Consider the following 7,046-nt stretch of genomic DNA (forward strand, 5'->3'; position numbering starts at 1 on the left):
AAAAAAGGAGTTGTCAGGGATCTTTAGGAATGCTTCACGCGAAGTCAGCCTAAATTGCCATCTTGCCGACTCGAAAGAGAGCGAGAGAGAGAGAGTGAGAGACAGAGAGAGAGAGAAAGAAAGAGAGCGAGCGAGTGAGCAGCCAGAACATCAAGATGTTACAGCCCCAACAGACAGTCAGTCAGTCAGTCAGGAGGCGGGTGGAGCGGAGCCGGAGGAGCATCTGTGTGTGTGTCAAAAGGAGCCGTGATGCCCACAAATCATCTGTTCAGCTTAGCTTTAAAAAAAATAAAAAAAATAAAAAAAATATGGCATGCACGATTCGATAACACTGCTTTATTACCAGAAAGTGAAAGTGTGTTTGTATTCCTAGGTGGCTCATTAAGCATAGTAGAAGGCAGAAACACACAAGTGACAAACAAAATTACATAAACAGATTCCCTCACACTCACAAGGGAGTGCACTATCATATGCATAACGCTCCCTTGTGAAGGAATTTGTTTATGGATGCCTGTTGCGTGTAACATCCTCATTACTGTGTACATTAAAAAAAATCCTCATTATATAAAACATCATTCAAAAGCATACAGTTTTAGGTCACAGATTTGCCTCTTTTCCACTGCGGATCTGGTAGGCCTACAGCCCGACAAAGCGTGACTCGGCTGACACTTTTTGCTTTTCGAATGGGCACGAAACAGCTCAATCGTGAACCAAAAAGTGGCGTCCGAGTCGTGCTGTGTAGAGCTGTACAGTAGGCCTACCAGAAAAACGGCAGTGGAAAAGAGGCAATAGTGTCTTACTACGTGTGTCTTATGAGGCAGCTGTGGTCTAGTGGTTAAGGAGATGGGCTTTAGGTCACATGCTTGCAGGTTCAAATCCCAGCCCTCTACCTCAATTCATGGCTGAGGTGCCCTTGAACAAGGCACCAAATCCCATACTGCTCCAGGGACTGTAACCAATACCCTGTGTTTAAAAATAACAGTAAGTCGCTTTGGACACAAGCGTTGGTGGAGTGTAATGTAATGAAATGGCAAATAGGCTACATAACAGATCAAAGCCATACATGTAGGTGCATAGCCCTTGACTGCTATTACACTAGAAGACAGAAATATACACATTACAAGTGACAAAGTGAAAACTGAAATGATAAACAGCACAAAAAGAATGGCAACATCCTCATTGACACATCGCATTGCACACTGTAATAATACATGGCAGCTTGTAGGTGCACAGTTCGACTACTCTACTGAAGTGGTCATGAGAGTCATTGTTCACTTACTATTGACTCAAATAAGCATCGGCTGACTCGGGACAGTGATTAATTGAACTTTTAATCCTACATAGTGCCGCTTCAAAAATAAATAACTGTAAGTTGCTTTGGCTATATGTAATGGCAAATAGGCTACATAACAGATCATAGCCACAGGTCTATAGCCCGTGGCTGCTATTGCACTAGAACATAGAAACATACACATAAAAAGTGAAAAATGAAACTAGATTGCATTCTCACAGAAAATGCTGGTAGCGGGCTTGCCTTTTGGGGCAGAGATGAGCAGTTTTATTTTTGATATCTCTATACCTAAATTAAAAACAAACTACTATTGAGAAAACAGAGCTAAAATAAATGTTGGAAAAATCCATCCACCCAGTCAGAAGTTATGGGCCAAACAATTCAGCCATCTTGGGTTCAGCCATTTTGAAAGTGTTGTAGCTACGCGTTTTGGGGATATACTAAATGACATACATGCTATTTTAAGTTGGCTAAGGAACACTGCATATGATATAATTTTGAGAATCAACATGGGTCAGAGTGGGATTCGAACTCACAACCTCCATATCTCTAATCCAGCACCTTTGCCATTGATACTAAATGACATACATGCTATTTTAAGTTGACTAAGGAACAGTGCATATGATATAATTTTGAAAATCAACATGGGTCCGAGTGGGATTCAAACTCACAACCTCCATATCTCTAATCCAGCACCTTTGCCATTGACACTAAATGACATACATGCTATTTTAAGTTGGCTAAGGAACACTGTATATGATATCATTTTGAAAATCAACATGGGTCTGAGTGGGATTCAAACTCACTACCTCTATATCACTAATCCAGCACCTTTACCATTGAGCCAAGCAGCTGTCTGACATGTGCATTCCAGCAAGACAATATCACATTGCATTGAAGAGCTGAACAATAGACTTCTACAGTGGTAGTGCAGCTGCTCGTTAAGAATAGAATGTTGAGAGAAAGTGACAGTTGAGAGGGAACCCTGTATTGGCAGCACCTGTTCTGATTGACTGTATGGCAGTTAGTATTGTGCTCTAAGGCAGAGGGCAGAATCAAAAACAGTTTCTACTTTTTAGATCGCTGTTGTTAAAAAACTAAAAAGAGTTGGCACATGTCCTTTGTACAGATTGGAGTCATACGTGTGATCTTTCTAACAGTCCTTCAATGAGGTTTATAGGTTAAACGGTTCAGTCTCAAATGGACCTCTTGTTGCAGATGACCTGACCTCTTCAGAAAGGCACTTCAATAATCAATAGGACACAGCCATTGGGGGGTTTTACACACCTGCCATTTAAAAAGTAATGGGAGTTGGGACATGATATTTTCAAAGTTTGGAGTCATCTCATAGAGCTCGCTAACTATGCGTCAACTAAACTTCTAGGTGAAAGTGTTGATGTTTTGTAAAGAAAAAAGCCTCCTACACTCTGATCTGTAGAGTGGCGGAACCTTCGTTCATGAGTAGGGCTGGGTAAAATAATCGATTCAATCGATAATCGATCAATTTCATTTAAAATTCACATAATCGATTCAAAGGACACAAAATCGATTTTTTTACATCTTTGACATTTTTATATAAAAATAGGCAACAGCATCTTTAGGGGGAAATCCTGGCACCAAGAAGGGAACGGATTGATTCGATTCGGAATGAATCGAATCGAATCGAGTTAAATCGTGATTAATCGATTCAAATCCCTAAGAATCGAAATCGAATCGATACAGGAACATGGCTGCGATACCCAGCCCTATTCATGAGCATTCTACCATTGTTTTCAATGCGGACCCAAACTTGCACAAAATCGACGGAAACGAAAAAACATAAAGGGGTATGGACACACAAAGCTTTTTTTTAAAATCTCCAAGCCGAGCCGGTCGTTTTAGTGTTTGAACGGTGTCTCTATCTCGAAAGGCCTAGGAGGAGAAGCGGTTTCTATTTTTACTGACCTACACAAGATAAGCAAGCAAGTAAGCAAGCAAGAAACTGTACTTAGAGATTAGTATAAGTGGGACTTGCTTTGCAAGCCCGCTTAATAAACTGTACTTAGAGATTATTATAAGCATGGCAAGCCCGCTTAATTATAAACAGCACAAAAGTAATGGTAACATCCTCATTGACACATCATATTATACACACTGCAATAATACATGACATAATGTAGGTGTACAGAATGACTCCTTGACTGAAGATCACAGCACTCAGTGTCAAGGTAAGCAGTGAATGTACAAGGTCCCAAAAAACCCAGTACACGTTACGGTAATAGAAACAAACCTCAGTCAGGAGCTATACTGCTGATGCAGACACCCAATCTCCCCTCCGCAGTTCAAGGGGAGGCCACAGGTAGCTAAGTTAACACAACTACCCTCGTCTAGATAATTGGCACTGACAACACACATCTTGACGAGAGAAAAAGAAAGAGAGAAAAAAGAGAGAAAACCTCATCCAGAGGACAGAATGAGTGTGATGGGCTTGGTCTGTGTGTGTGTGTGTGTGTGTGTGTGTGTGTGTGTGTGTGTGTGTGTGTGTGTGTGTGTGTGTGTGTGTGTGTGTGTGTGTGTGTGTGTGTGTGTGTGTGTGTGTGTGTGTGTGTGTGTGTGTGTGTCTGTGTGCCTGCATACGTGCGTGCGTGCATGCGTATGTGCATGCATGCGTGAGTGTGTTTCTGTATGTGTGTATGAGTGCTTTCCTGCGTGCATGTGTGTGTGTGTGTGTGTGTGTGTGTGTGTGTGTGTGTGTGTGTGTATGGGCATGCATGCGTGCATTCCTCTGTATGCGTGTGTGTACGTGTGCGTGTGCGTGTGCGTACGTGCATGAGTGTGTGAGAGAGTTTTATCTCCGCAAACAGACTGTGACGCCATTAGGAAGTCTGAGCGCATAGCAGGACCAAGGCCTGGTAGCAGCTCCCTGATGGAACAGGGGGGAATTTCAAAGTCAAGGTAGTTCTGGGCAAAATGAAGACTAATTAAATTGACACCAGGGTACTTTAGCAGAAGAAGAAGGAAGAAGAAGGAAGAAAGAGGGGAAAAAGAAGAAGAAGAAGAAGGAAAAAAAGGAAGAAGAAGAAGAAGAAGAAGAAGAAGAAGAAGAAGAAGAAGAAGAAGAAGAAGAAGAAGAAGAAGAAGAAGAAGAAGAAGAAGAAGAAGAAGAAGAAGAAGAAGAAGAAGAAGAAGAAGGAGAAGAAGATACATTCTGGTTTTTCAGTTTGATTATTCATGCTGGAGGCTGTGGTTTCATGGATTTTACTCATGGAATGATCAGAATTCATAAAAAAGAGAGTATCAGACACACTCGATTCAGAGTCTCTTATAAACCAATATTCACTTGAAATACACACACAGGCAGCCTGATTCACCACTCAATGCTTTTGTAAAACTGTACCACTGTGTGTGTGAGCGTACGTGTGTGCGTGCATGCATGCATGCATCTGCATGTGCGTGTGTGCATGTGTGCCTGCCTGTATGGTATATAGTCTGTTAGTGTATAATCTATGTGTATGGTTTGTGAAGCACACTGAGTTGCCTTTCTGTGTATGAAATGGGCTATAAAAAGTAAATTTGACTTGACTTGACTTGACCTAAGCTATATGTATGGTTTTGTATAGATAGTGGGTACTCTTGTAGCCCACAGCCCACTGCAGTTCCCTAACATGAATATAGTGCTGTGGTTCTTTATTCATAGCCCATGCAGGTTTGGGGGTTCTGGGAGTATCTGAACAAGATGACTACAGCCTGTAGGTCAGCGCCCCTGGCTCTTCCTCTCAAGGTTTATACCTTCAGCCCTCAGGGTAGGTACAGTACATACACTCCAATGACTGGTCTGGGGGAGAAATAGGGCCCGGGCACTTTTGGCTTAAAGTGGCCCCTCATAACTGACTCACTGACTCGCATCCTTGTGGGCCCCTATTTTCATAAATGTTTAAAAAAAAAGAAAAGAAAAGAAAGTAGGGGCCCACGAGGATGCGGGGGGCACCAGGAAATGCCTGCTATGCCAGATGGCCAGGCCAGCCCTGTATACTGCCATATACATTGGGCTGCTTGCGAGTGGGTAGCAAGTGCTGATGTTTGCTCAATACTGTAGCTGCCTGCCCTGCATGCTCCAGAGTGGATGGCGTATTATGATAAAGAACAGCACCACGCACGGCTGTGTGTTTGCCCCACAGCTGCAAGTGTGTACAGTACATGTGTACAGCCTTCCACTGCCCACTGGGAGATGCATGTTGCTGGGCTGCTGGTGGGCAGTGAAGCGGAGCATCTGACTGGATGTGTGCTTTCGGCCTCGGAGATTACTGTACCGCGCAGTAAATGTCTTATGCAGTGTCAATGTAACTCCTAGAGAGTCAAATGTAGCACTCGTGGTGTTGGTCTTACTCAATAAGTGTGAAATTAGCACTGCAATATGGTGCTACATGATGCTTTGGATTCACATCAAATCAAAAACACCCTTCAGGAAAAGTCATGGACTGAATAGAAGGGGAAGATGGCACGCACACTATTTATTTATGTTAGCGAACTCTCTCCACTGTGGTCTAATCTTCGTGTGGGATCATGGTTGCTTGTCTGATAGTGCCAAATGAAAGCTCTGAAGAGAAACTCTGACTTGAACTCTTTGAGGTCTAAGGGCCCCTCAGGGTCATCTTTGAAATCGTAAGGCGTTTTGCAGAATTTTACAGGAAAATAAATATGAATTTCTTTACTGTACCTTCCCTTATACTTTCCCATTATTATTGCTCACTTCTTCCAGAATATAGCGTAACCATGTGTGTATCACCTTTTTTGATTAAAAAAGCTTTCTGTTCGCCGAGAAATGTCAACTGATCGCCTCAAAGTGGTCCGAGACCTTAACAAGTTAATAGGCTGGTACTGCTGTGAACTGCGGGGCACTCTATACCAGCTTCTCCTGAGCCATGTTCTGACCAGATTTCCCACTGTGCGGTCCGACGTTCAAGGTTATTTTATTGACAACATCTATCTATGTACAGAATAGAATAAACACGAATGCTTTATTCTCCACTCTCCGTCAAATGACATGAAAACCTCACCTCACCACTGGGTCACCATGACTCCAACCGAAAGATGACAGGAACAAAGGGGTCCATTTCTCTGCCATGTACATACGGTATGTATCTGAAGAATCCACGATCCTAACTAGCAAAGCATCCTGTACATGCGTCCTCTATTCAATCATTGCTGTATCTCTGACACACTGGTGAACACATAAGATTCAATATGTTTATCGCCATGTCAACACAGTTGATAGGAATTTTGCACATTCACCTACTGTACATCAAAGACCTATAATGGACGGAGAAACGCATACAGTAAGGACAGCCAGCTACAGGTACTGCAGAGAGACACAGACAGGGAAAGGATCACACATAATGTAGGCAAATGCATCTTTTGGGCACCAGAACATATTTATGCTCAAATATATGAAATTAAACAATAAATCAAAATGTTGGAAATCCTGTTTTCAAGCTAATATATTACCCTATAGCCTTCTTTTTCTTGGGGATTTTTTGCCTTTACTTTATAGGACAGTTGGAGATGGTGACAGGAAGTGAGTGGGAGAGAGAAATGGGGAAGGATCTGCAAATGACCTGGGTCGGAATCAAACCTGGGTCCCCGGTGTACTAGCCCAGTGCCCTACCATTAGGCCATGGCAGGGCCGCCTTCTTTTTCTTAAGACCTTCATATTTCTTTGCAATACATTCTGTACAAGAAAATATGAAAACATATTTGTACATGAAGTTCATTCCAA

Source organism: Engraulis encrasicolus, chromosome 10 (genome assembly GCF_034702125.1).
Source record: "Engraulis encrasicolus isolate BLACKSEA-1 chromosome 10, IST_EnEncr_1.0, whole genome shotgun sequence".
NCBI classification, from domain to species: domain Eukaryota; kingdom Metazoa; phylum Chordata; class Actinopteri; order Clupeiformes; family Engraulidae; genus Engraulis; species Engraulis encrasicolus.